The 11,110-nt window shown below is 56.7% G+C and overlaps 1 long non-coding RNA gene across 1 annotated transcript; it reads left to right on the top strand.

The window, feature by feature from the left end:
* The first annotated feature begins 6,850 nt into the window (after positions 1 to 6,850).
* Positions 6,851 to 10,054, top strand: LOC311616213. Its single transcript, XR_014793863.1, has 3 exons — positions 6,851 to 7,074; positions 8,252 to 8,343; positions 9,947 to 10,054. It is a non-coding gene; the product is annotated as an uncharacterized lncRNA (long non-coding RNA).
* Positions 10,055 to 11,110: the final 1,056 nt, after the last annotated feature.

The raw sequence follows: 11,110 nt of genomic DNA, 5'->3' as shown, positions 1-11,110 counted from the left end.
GTGTGCGGCCGCCCCGGGGGGCACAGACAGTGTGTGTCCGTGTGCGGCCGCCCCGGGGGGCACAGACAGTGTGTGTGCGTGTGCGGCCGCCCCGGGGGGCCCCGGGCACAGACAGTGTGTGTGCGTGTGCGGCCGCCCCGGGGGGCACAGACAGTGTGTGTCCGTGTGCGGCCGCCCCGGGGGCCCCGGGCACAGACAGTGTGTGTGCGTGTGCGGCCGCCCCGGGGGCCCCGGGCACAGACAGTGTGTGTGCGTGTGCGGCCGCCCCGGGGGGCACAGACAGTGTGTGTCCGTGTGCGGCCGCCCCGGGGGCACAGACAGTGTGTGTCCGTGTGCGGCCGCCCCGGGGGCACAGACAGTGTGTGTCCGTGTGCGGCCGCCCCGGGGGGCACAGACAGTGTGTGTGCGTGTGCGGCCGCCCCGGGGGGCACAGACAGTGTGTGTCCGTGTGCGGCCGCCCCGGGGGGCACAGACAGTGTGTGTGCGTGTGCGGCCGCCCCGGGGGGCACAGACAGTGTGTGTGCGTGTGCGGCCGCCCCGGGGGGGCACAGACAGTGTGTGTCCGTGTGCGGCCGCCCCGGGGGCCCCGGGCACAGACAGTGTGTGTGCGTGTGCGGCCGCCCCGGGGGGCACAGACAGTGTGTGTGCGTGTGCGGCCGCCCCGGGGGGCACAGACAGTGTGTGTCCGTGTGCGGCCGCCCCGGGGGCCCCGGGCACAGACAGTGTGTGTCCGTGTGCGGCCGCCCCGGGGGGCACAGACAGTGTGTGTGCGTGTGCGGCCGCCCCGGGGGGCACAGACAGTGTGTGTCCGTGTGCGGCCGCCCCGGGGGGCACAGACAGTGTGTGTGCGTGTGCGGCCGCCCGGGGGGCACAGACAGTGTGTGTCCGTGTGCGGCCGCCCCGGGGGCCCCGGGCACAGACAGTGTGTGTGCGTGTGCGGCCGCCCCGGGGGGCACAGACAGTGTGTGTCCGTGTGCGGCCGCCCCGGGGGCCCCGGGCACAGACAGTGTGTGTCCGTGTGCGGCCGCCCCGGGGGCACAGACAGTGTGTGTGCGTGTGCGGCCGCCCCGGGGGGCACAGACAGTGTGTGTGCGTGTGCGGCCGCCCCGGGGGCTCCGGGCACAGACAGTGTGTGTCCGTGTGCGGCCGCCCCGGGGGGCACAGACAGTGTGTGTGCTGTGTGCGGCCGCCCCGGGGGGGCACAGACAGTGTGTGTCCGTGTGCGGCCGCCCCGGGGGCCCCGGGCACAGACAGTGTGTGTGCGTGTGCGGCCGCCCCGGGGGCCCGGGCACAGACAGTGTGTGTGCGTGTGCGGCCGCCCCGGGGGGCACAGACAGTGTGTGTCCGTGTGCGGCCGCCCCGGGGGCCCCGGGCACAGACAGTGTGTGTCCGTGTGCGGCCGCCCCGGGGGCACAGACAGTGTGTGTGCGTGTGCGGCCGCCCCGGGGGGCACAGACAGTGTGTGTCCGTGTGCGGCCGCCCCGGGGGGCACAGACAGTGTGTGTCCGTGTGCGGCCGCCCCGGGGGGCCCCGGGCACAGACAGTGTGTGTCCGTGTGCGGCCGCCCCGGGGGCTCCGGGCACAGACAGTGTGTGTCCGTGTGCGGCCGCCCCGGGGGGCACAGACAGTGTGTGTGCGTGTGCGGCCGCCCCCGGGGGGCACAGACAGTGTGTGTCCGTGTGCGGCCGCCCCGGGGGGCACAGACAGTGTGTGTGCGTGTGCGGCCGCCCCGGGGGGCACAGACAGTGTGTGTCCGTGTGCGGCCGCCCCGGGGGGCACAGACAGTGTGTGTGCGTGTGCGGCCGCCCCGGGGGGCACAGACAGTGTGTGTCCGTGTGCGGCCGCCCCGGGGGCCCCGGGCACAGACAGTGTGTGTGCGTGTGCGGCCGCCCCGGGGGCACAGACAGTGTGTGTGCGTGTGCGGCCGCCCCGGGGGGCACAGACAGTGTGTGTCCGTGTGCGGCCGCCCTGGGGGCCCCGGGCACAGACAGTGTGTGTCCGTGTGCGGCCGCCCCGGGGGGCACAGACAGTGTGTGTCCGTGTGCGGCCGCCCCGGGGGCACAGACAGTGTGTGTGCGTGTGCGGCCGCCCCGGGGGGCACAGACAGTGTGTGTCCGTGTGCGGCCGCCCCGGGGGCCCCGGGCACAGACAGTGTGTGTCCGTGTGCGGCCGCCCTGGGCCAGTCTTTTGTAGCATCCACACGGGAGCAGCCAGGGGAGGGCGATCTCTGAACCATAATCTGGCCACTCAGTGTGTGTGTGGATGGATGGATGGATAGATAGATAGATAGATAGATAGATAGATAAATGATAGATGATAGATAAATAGATAAATGATAGAAAGATAGATAGATATAGATAGATAGATATAGATAAATAGATAGGTAGATATAGATAAAAAGATAGATAAATGATAAGATAGATGATAGATACATAAATAGATATAAACAGAAGATAGATAGATATAGATAGATGATAGATAGGTAGATTAATATATATATATAGATATAGATAGATAGATAGATGATAGATAAATGATAGATGATAAATAAATAGATATAGACAGATGATTGATAGATATAGACAGATAGATAGATAGATATAGATGATAGTTAGATAAATGATAGGTAGATAGATGATAGATAGATATAGACAGATGATAGATAGATAGACGGACAGACAGACAGACAGATAGATAGATAGCTTAGAGGCCCAGTGCATGAATGCGTGCATGGGTGGGGTCCGGCCGGCCCGGCCAGGGGGCGGGGACGTGGGCGGCCGGCCGGCCTGCCTGCCGGTCGGACTCCCGGTCGAGGGGACCCTGTGCCTCTGAGCCTTTTATCCTACAGGACGGACACGGGGTGGCCGGACGGTTCTGCGTCCAGAGATCACCCTCCTCCGGCCGCCCCGGGTGTGTTTCTATTTCACAGAGAACGGCAGAGGGAGGGGGGAGAGAGAGCGTCCAGACCGGCCGCCTCTACCCACTGAGCCGCACTTTCTCTAACACACACGTCTCCGAGCGCCCCGTCTTCCACACAGACGCGCCAGGCCCTGGTGTTTGTGGGAGAGCCGCTGTGGCTCCCGAGAGCCGCGTTTGCAGACCCCGGGCCTAGCCCGTCCGAGCCCCTCTCTCTCCTCCTCTCCTCAATCCCACGGCCCTGGGGTCCCTCCTGGCCCTCCAGCCTGAGCAGAGGCCCCTGTCCCACCTTCACCCACACTGAGCTGAGCCCCTGGCCCCCCAAAACCTGGCCCCCAAAACCCGGCCCCCCAAACCCTGGCCCCCCAAACCCGGCCCCCCAAACCCTGGCCCCCCAAACCCTGGCCCCCAAAACCTGGCCCCCCAAACCCTGGCCCCCCAAACCCCGGCCCCCCAAACCCCGGCCCCCCAAACCCCGACCCCCAAAACCCCAGCCCCCAAACCCCGGCCCCCTAAACCCCGGCCCCCCAAACCCTGGCCCCCCAAACCCCGGCCCCCCAAACCCTGGCCCCCCAAGCCCCGGCCCCCTCCCAGGCCCCCCAAACCCCGGCCCCCAAAACCCCAGCCCCCCAAACCCCGGCCCCCTCCCAGGCCCCGGGTCTGACAGGCAGGCTGGGGGCACCCAGGCCTGCTCCCCAGGCCCACTCACTGTCCTCCTGGGTTGCTGCCCTCTGCCCTTCGCCCCTGACCCCGAGCTGGGTGACTGTCTGCCGTCCCCCCCGCAGCCCCCCAGTCCCCACCTCCCCGCCCCCCCCAGCCTCCTCCAGCCCCGCTGCCGGCCCCGCAGCCGTGTGCAGCGTGCGGCTGGCGGCCTCTCTCACCCCCTCGGACCCCGAACCATGAGCACCCCCAGGCCAGGCGGGGAACCCGAATGAGAGCTTCTGAGCCCACAGCTCCTGGAATGCCCTGAGGGGGGCAGGAGGGAAGGAGGAGCCTTTGTGGGCAGGAGGGACAGGGGCCTGGGAGGGGAGGGGAGGGCAGGGGGCCGGGCTCGGTCATGAGGGGCACCTCGCATGATCAATGGTACCCCCCTTGACCGGGAATCGAACCCGGGACCCTACCGTCTCAGGGCTGGCGGCGCGCGGAGGGCCCCCTGGGTATTTTAATAACCCTGTTCGCAGGCACGCACACACACAAGCCCATCCCCGCATCAGCCAAAACCGGTGTGGCTCAGTGGATAGAGCGTCGGCCCGCAGACGGAAGGGTCCCGGGTTCGATGCCCGGTCAAGGGCATGGACCTTGGTGGCTGAGGGCACATCCCCAGTGGGGGGCGTGTGCAAGAGGCAGCGGATGGATGTTTCTCTCTCATCATCGACGTTTCTAGCTCTCTCTCCCTCTCCCTTCCTCTCTGTGAAAAATCAATAAAGTAGCCCTGGCCTGTGTGGCTCAGTGGGTAGAGCGTTGGCCTGCGGACGGAAGGGTCCCGGGTTCGATTCCCGGTCAAGGGTATGGACCTTGGTTGCAGGCACATCCCCTGTGGGGGGCGTGCAGGAGGCAGCAGATGGATGTCTCTAACACTCTCTCCCTCTCCCTTCCTCTCTGTAAAAAAAATAAATAAAAATAAAAAATCCATAAACTGTATTTAAAAAAGTAAAATAAAGCTGTGACCTGGTGAGGAAAGGGTCCCTCCCTGGCTTCTGTGTGCCACCCCAGCACGTGTGTGTGTATGAGGGGTCGAAGGCCTGGGTCTGGGGGGGGCGTCTCTGATGGACAGCTCTGGGCCCCAGGATGGGGGCTGGGGGCAGAGGGCGTGGACGGGGACCCAGCCCCTGCCCGGTGAGACTCCCTCCGTCTGCGGGGGCCACGTCAGAGCTGGGGTGCACGGCAGGGCAGCAGCTGGGTGCAGGCCACACCGGCCACACCAGCGTTCAGTTCAAGGGCCCGCAAGCCGCACACCTGCTCCTCAGCTCTGCAGAAGGGCCTCTGAGCTGTCTCAGCTCACACAGCCCGCGTGTGCGCTGCATGCTTTCGCCTGGCTCCTCCTGCCCCCAAACTCCCCGCCGTCGCCCCCCGCAGGCCGGGCGGCTCCCCTCACGCCCCCTCCCCTCTTCCCACCCCACCCCGCTCAGCGCCTGCAGAAAATCCCACAGCCCCTTCTCTTCTTCATCCAAATTTAAAAATGTATTTCATTGATTTTTTTTTACAGAGAGGAAGGGAGAGGGAGAGAGAAATGTCGGTGATGAGAGAGAAACACCCACCAGCTGCCTCCTGCACGCCCCCCACTGGAGATGTGCCCGCCGCCGAGGTCCATGCCCCTGACCGGGAATCGAACCCGGGACCTTTCCGTCCGCAGGCCGGCGCTCTATCCACTGAGCTAAACCAGTCAGGGTTGATTCATTTTTTTTATTTTTATTGATGTCAGAGAGGAAGGGAGAGGGAGAGACAGAAACATTCATGAGGAGAGAGGATCATGGACCGGCCGCCTCCCGCACGCCCCCCACTGGGGATGGAGCCTGCAACCCGGGCCTGTGCCCTTGACCGGGAATCGAACCCTGACCTCCTGGTTCCTAGGTTGGTGCTCGCCACTGAGCCACACCGGCAGGATTCAGCATAATTTCTGACACATAACATAGATACCTTCGCCCAGGAATATCTGTTCCATTGGCTATTTTATTTTATTTTATTTTATTATTTTACTTTTATTTTATTTCATTTCATTTCATTTTATTTATTATTTTACTTTATATTATTGTTTTACTTTATATTATTTCACTTTTATTTTATTTTATTTATTTTTTTATTTTCTTTGACTTTTATTTTATTTTACTTTACTTTTATTTTATTGTCTTATGTATTTATTTTATTTTATTTTAATTTAATTTAATTAATTTTATTTCATTATTTTATTTTATTTTACTTCACTTTTTTACTTTTGTTTTCTTCTACTTTCTTTTACTTTTATTTTATTTTATTTTACTTTATTTTACTTTATTTTATTTTATTGTTATTTTACTTTTATTTCATTTTATTTCATTTTATTTATTTCATTATTTTACTTTATGTTATTGTTTGACTTTATATTATTTTACTTTTATTTTACTTTATTTTCTTTTCTTGCCTTGCCTTTTCTTTTCTTTTCTTTTCTTTTCTTTTCTTTTCTTTTCTTTTCTTTTCTTTTCTTTTCTTGATTCTTGACAGACAGGAATTGAGAGGGACAGGCAAACTGCAGCTGGCGAGCCACAGGTGGCTCTCTGGCCCCTGGAGTGTGGCTCTTCCACAAAACACCACGGCCTGGGCAAGTCTGTGTCTCAGGGCCCCTGGCTCTTTATCAGCACAAACCGCCCTCAGAGGCGTTCGGCCGGGCGAGTCTGTGTCCCAGGGCCCCTGGCCTTTATCAGCACAAACCGTCCTCAGAGGCGTTCGGCCCGGTGAGTCTGTGTCTCAGGGCCCCTGGCTCTTTATCAGCACAAACCGCCCTCAGAGGCGTTCGGCCGGGCGAGTCTGTGTCCCAGGGCCCCTGGCTCTTTATCAGCACAAACTGTCCGGCGTTCGGCCCGGTGAGTCTGTGTCCCAGGGCCCCTGGCTCTTTATCAGCACAAACCGTCCTCAGAGGCGTTCGGCCGGGCGAGTCTGTGTCTCAGGGCCCCTGGCTCTTTATCAGCACAAACCGCCCTCAGAGGCGTTCGGCCGGGCGAGTCTGTGTCCCAGGGCCCCTGGCTCTTTATCAGCACAAACTGTCCGGCGTTCGGACCGGTGAGTCTGTGTCCCAGGGCCCCTGGCTCTTTATCAGCACAAACCACCCTCAGAGGCGTTCGGCCGGGCGAGTCTGTGTCCCAGGGCCCCTGGCTCTTTATCAGCACAAACCGCCCTCAGAGGCACGAGAAGAATCTTATGTCTGAACCGTGTGTCTCTGTGAAGACATTTCAGCTGCTGTCCGGTGGCGGCCTGGCTCCGGGGACTCTGAGTTTGCCCGCCCCTGACGCAGACCCTTGTCCTTGGTCGCAGAGGAGCCGCCGGGGAGCAGCGGGGACGAAGGGGAGACGCGGCCGCAGCCCCCGGCCCCCCAGCGCCGCGGGCCGGCCCGCCGGGCGGCGAACAGCGCCCCCTTCCTGCAGGACGGCCGGCTGCAGGCCACGCTCTCCTGGAGGAGGTCGGCAGGTGCGCGGCGGCTCCGGGCGCGGCTCCGGGTCCCGGGGTCAGGGTCCGAGGGTCAGACCGGGGCGGATGCACTGGGCTCCTCACAGCGCCCCCTTTCTCCCTGTCATCCTCACCGGGCATATTCATCCTCACCCGGCATATCTGTTCCATGGATTCTTTTATTTTACTTTTTTATCTTATTTTTAATTTAATTTAACTTTATTACTTTATTTTCCTTCACTTTACTTTTATTTTATTTTAGTTTATTTATCTTTTATTTTATTTTAGTTTGTCATTTTATTTATTTTCTTTTACTTTATTTTCGTTTATTTTATTTTTTTATTTTAAAACTTTTTTACTTTCTTTTCTTTTTTTCTATTATTTTATTTTATTTTTAATTTAATTTTATTATTTTCTTTCACTTTACTTTTATTTTATTTTAGTTAATTTATCTTTTATTTTGTTTTAGTTTATTATTTCATTTAGTTTTCTTTTATTTTTTAAACTTTTTTTGCTTTCTTTTCTTTTGTTATTTTCTTTTCTTTTGAATTTAACTTAATTTTATTATTTTATTTTCCTTCACTTTACTTTTATTTTATTTTATTTTATTATTTTTTAATTTTTTTTACTTTCTTCTATTTTATTTTATCTTATTTTATCTTGTTTTATTTTATTCTTTATTGAGAGCGATAGAGAGCCAGAAACATCGATGAGAGAGAAACATCCATCCGCTGCCTCCTGCACGCCCCCCACTGGGGATGTGCCCGCAACCAAGGTCCATGCCCTTCAGTCCGCAGGCCGATGCTCTATCCACTGAGCCACACCGGTTTCAGCTGTTCTGTTTACTCTTACACACAATGCACGGGGCGGGAGGAAAGAGAGAGAGAGAGAGAGAGAGAGAGAGAGAGAGAGAGAGAGAGAGAGAGGGAGACATGGATGTGAGAGAGGCATGTGCATTGGTCGCCTCCTGCAGACGCCCTTTCGGTGTCTGAGATCCAACCTGCCACACGTGTACGTGCCCTTGGCCGGCACTCGAACCCGGGACCCTTTGGCATGCAGCCAGAAGCTCTGACCATTGAGCCGCACCAGCCGGGGCTGCTCCGTCCTGCTGATGCCCCTGCAAAGCCGCTGCTCCTGAGAGGGGGCCTCACGACCTGGGGCTGCGTGGGACATGACCCCGAACTGTTCTCCGTTGCAGACCCCGGCCCCAGCGGCTACCACGTGCGGTGGGTCCCGGAAGCCTGTGCCCGCAATGACACCGGCCGGCCGGCGGCAGCTGCCACCACACAGGTGAGCCCGCGACCCCGCGGCCCCACCCCGAATGGACGGGAGACTCATCAGAAAATTGTCTTAATAAACAGCAAGGGGTCCTGGGACAAGGGGTAGTCTGTAGCCACCTCGCCTCAGGACAGATTGTGTTAATAAACAGCAAGGGGTCCTGAGTCAAGGGGTAGTCTTTTTTTATTTTATTTTATTCCAAGTAACCTATTTTTTATTATAAATAGTGTCCTTTAAATTTTTTATTTTCTGATTGCTTGTTTTGATATGCAACGTTAGAAATTTAATTGATTCGATTAGTTTGACCTCGTATCCAGTAATTTTGTTAAATCCACATAGTATAATAGTTCCTGAGATTTCAAATTTTCTATACAATTATGTCATTTGTGAACTGTTCTGCTTTTTCCTAACACATATATTTTTATTGCCACACTGCATATTTGTTTTAAAATTATGGAATTCTGCCATGTTCTTTTTATTCCTTTTACCCCTTTTGGGTTTAATTTATTCCTCGTTATCAATGTTTTATACAGACGCTAAGATACTTAGTTTTTCAGCCTTGGTTATTTTCTAAAATATGCATTTAAGGATTGGATTACCCTGCTTTCACTGTTTAGTTGCACTTTTGTATATTTTAATATAAATTTTTATGATGTATTGAATAGATTTAATTCTAGTTTCTAATTTCTATTGTAAGTTTTTCTTGGATCGCGAGTTATTTACAATTCATTACTGATGTTTCTATCTCTCTGTCCCTCTCCTTTCCTCTCTGAAATCAATGAAAAAATATATTTTTTTTAAAGTTTAAGAAAAAAAATAAATTCCCCATTAAATCTGATATCGAGGAAGACAATTGTAAAGGGGTAGTCTTTTTGCTCCTTCGGTGCACAGGCAGGAGGGATGACCGTCTCCCAGGGACACCCAGCCCACCCGGCTCCGTTTAATTGGACAAAAGCTACGAATTGTCCTCTGAGTGCTGACATGGCTGCGCCTTCAAAGGTGTCGCCTTCCCAGGGACCGTCTAGGCGGTCCTGTGACTGAGCGCCTCACGTGGCCGCGGCCCTACATGCCACCAAGCCAGCAGCAGCAGCAGGAGTTACCCGTCCATGCCATGCTCCGATGAACTGGCCCTTAACTTTATTAGTTATACTTTTCTTTAAAAAAAAAATACATTTTTAAAAAAATATATATTTTACTGATTTTTTCACAGAGAAGAAGGAAGAGGGGTAGAGAGTTAGAAACATCCATCAGCCGCCTCCTGCACGCCCCCCACTGGGGATGTGCCCGCCACCAAGGTCCATGCCCTTGACCGGAATCGAACCCGGGACCTTTCAGTCCGCAGGCTGACGCTCTATCCACTGAGCCAAACCGGTCCCGGCAAACTGGTTCAGTTTTAAACGTTGGAGCCGGAAGGGGAATTTGGGGGGCCCTGATGGAAGTGTCCGGTCCCCGGAAGGAGCTGGGATCCCTTTTCCTGCAGCTCCTGCTGGAACAAAGAATGGGGTGGGGAGACCCGGGCAGGGGGAGAGGCGACGAGGGGGTCTGAGCTTTCGGAGTCCGGGGGGACTGAGTGAGGGGGACACAGGCACTGACAGCTGTTTCCGTCTCTCCCCAGGGCCCCCCCTGAAATCCCGCCGCCCCCAGCACCACCGATCGGCTCCCCGGAGGCCCTGAGCCGCGCTGGGCCTGCCTCCCTCCGGACTGTCCCCCACCGGGTCTGCCTCGGCTCAGCCACGCCCCACGGGAGCACACAGAACGCACACGCGGCCCAGCCCAGGCCAGTGCCCTGTCCAGGCCCGGCGTGGCCGGCCGGTGAGGGAGGCGGCGTCAGCACTGATCCGCCGTCGAGCTTTCGGATGAGACCTTGCGGCCAGCACCCAGCCCACCCTCACTCCGGGCAGCGTCTTCATTGACCTTCTGACACAGTCCTTCACCTCAGAGAGGAAGGGGAGGGAGGGAGGGGGGACATCCACGAGGAGAGAGGATCCTGGACCGGCCGCCTCCCACACGCCCCCCACTGGGGATGGAGCCCGCCACCCGGGCCTGTGCCCTGGACCGGGAATCGAACCCAGGACCCTTGAGACCACAGACCGCAGGCCTTGCCTCCTGGGGATGGAGCTCGCAACCCGGGCCTGTGCCCTGGACCGGGAATCGAACCCTGACCTCCTGGTTCCTAGGCCGACACTCAACCACTGAGCCACACCAGCTGAGCTAAATCTTCCAAAATTTCATTTATTTCTTTAGTGAAAAATACATTTGTATGGATTTCAGAGAAAGGAAGGAAGAGGGAGAGAGAGAGAGAAAGAGAGAGAGAGAGAGAGAGAGAGAGAGAGAGAGAGAGAGAGAGAGAGAAACATCTACAAAGAGAGTGAATCCTGGACCAACTGCCTCCTGCACGCCCCCTGCTGGGGGTGGAGCCCGCAACCCGGGCCTGTGCCCTTGACCAGGAATCGAACCCTGACCTCCTGGCTCCTAGGTTGGCACTCAACCACTGAGCCACACTGGCTGTGCTAAATCTTCCAAAATTTCATTTATTTATCTAGTTAAACATACATTTGTCTTGATTTCAGAGACAGGAAGGGAAAGGGGGGAGAGAGAGAGAGAGAGAGAGAGAGAGAGAAACATCCATGACGAGAGAGAATCAGGGACTGGCTGCCTCTTGCACAAGAGGTCCCGGGTTCGATTCCCCGGTCAAGGGCATGGACCTTGGTGGCGGGCACATCCCCAGTGGGGGGCGTGCAGGAGGCAGCTGGTCGATGTTTCTCTCTCATCAACATTT

This window comes from Pipistrellus hanaki, assembly GCF_964339955.1.
Source record: "Pipistrellus hanaki genome assembly, contig: scaffold_120, whole genome shotgun sequence".
NCBI classification, from domain to species: domain Eukaryota; kingdom Metazoa; phylum Chordata; class Mammalia; order Chiroptera; family Vespertilionidae; genus Pipistrellus; species Pipistrellus hanaki.
This window is presented reverse-complemented; position numbering and strand designations above follow the sequence as displayed.